Source organism: Manacus vitellinus, unplaced genomic scaffold (assembly GCF_001715985.3).
Source record: "Manacus vitellinus isolate BGI_N305 unplaced genomic scaffold, ASM171598v3 scaffold_49_pilon, whole genome shotgun sequence".
Taxonomy (NCBI): Eukaryota; Metazoa; Chordata; class Aves; order Passeriformes; family Pipridae; genus Manacus; species Manacus vitellinus.
This window is the reverse complement of record NW_021940603.1, coordinates 1,505,196-1,506,414: the sequence shown is the minus strand read 5'-3', so window position 1 is coordinate 1,506,414 and position 1,219 is coordinate 1,505,196.

Below are 1,219 nucleotides of genomic sequence, written 5' to 3'. Positions count from 1 at the left end.
GGACTTGATGATCTTGGATGGCTTTTCCAACCTCAGTGGTTCTGGGATTCTGTGATTATGTAAACCATGTCCCCAAGTGCCACATCCACACTCCTGATCCCTTCCATTGGCACTGGTGCACCCAAACACCAACACAATCAACCAACCACCCATCAGCCCCCATCCCACAGTTGTTCCTGTTGCTGGATAAGGTGCAAACACACAGAAAAACATTGGGAAACACTGCATTAATGCCTTTTTTTTGGACTGTCTTTGCTAACCACACCACTTCTACAGGCCTTTTTATTCCAGCTCTCCCATTCAATCACTGAAGCTGCTGTTACATCCCTAAAGAAACAGTGTCATAAGGTGGTGTAGAAATCCAGCAGTCCAGGATTGGATTCCTGAAGGACTTTGGGTCTGTAAGAACGAGTCCTGAACTGCTTGACTCCTGACTTTGGTTCAAAGGTGAGCCTTAGTTTTCTTACTGCCCCACAGGATAAGAGCAGTAAGAAACTATTGCACTCTTTTAGTCATTCCTGAGAGAGTAATTAACTCTTACTTGTACAAAACATATTTTTCAAGGGCTGAACTATCACTCTTTGGAATGTTTAGGAGTTGAGTGAGGAGAACACGGTGAGAAATAGTTATTATAGAAAATGTGGATATATTTTATTTATGCACACTTCATTCATATATAGATACAGGGATACACTTTATCCATATATAGATGTAGGGATACACTTCATACATATATAGATGTAGGGATACACTTAATACATATATAGATACATAGGGAGATATAAGGATGTATGTGTAAAGTCAGATATAAATTTACACACTCATGTGTGTTATTCCAAGGGGGAATGGGTTTGCATTGAAAAAGAGTAGGTTCAGATGGGATATTAGGAAAAAATCCTTCCCTGGGAGGGTGGGAAGGCCCTGGCACAGGTTGCCCAGAGAAGCTGTGGCTGCCCCATCCCTGGAAGTGTCCAAGGCCGGGTTGGACGGGGCTTGGAGCAATCTAGGCTAGTGGAAGGTGTTGCAATGAGGTTGGAATGAGGTGATCTTTAAGGTCCCTTCCAACCCAAACCGCTCCACGATGGCTCTATAATACAAATATACACCCGCAAAGACGCAGCTGTGTGCGTACAAACCACGCTCTGAACAAGACATAATTAAACGACTAATCAGCTTTACACGTAAATATGAATAAATGACTCAAACTGCGCCTGTTGCG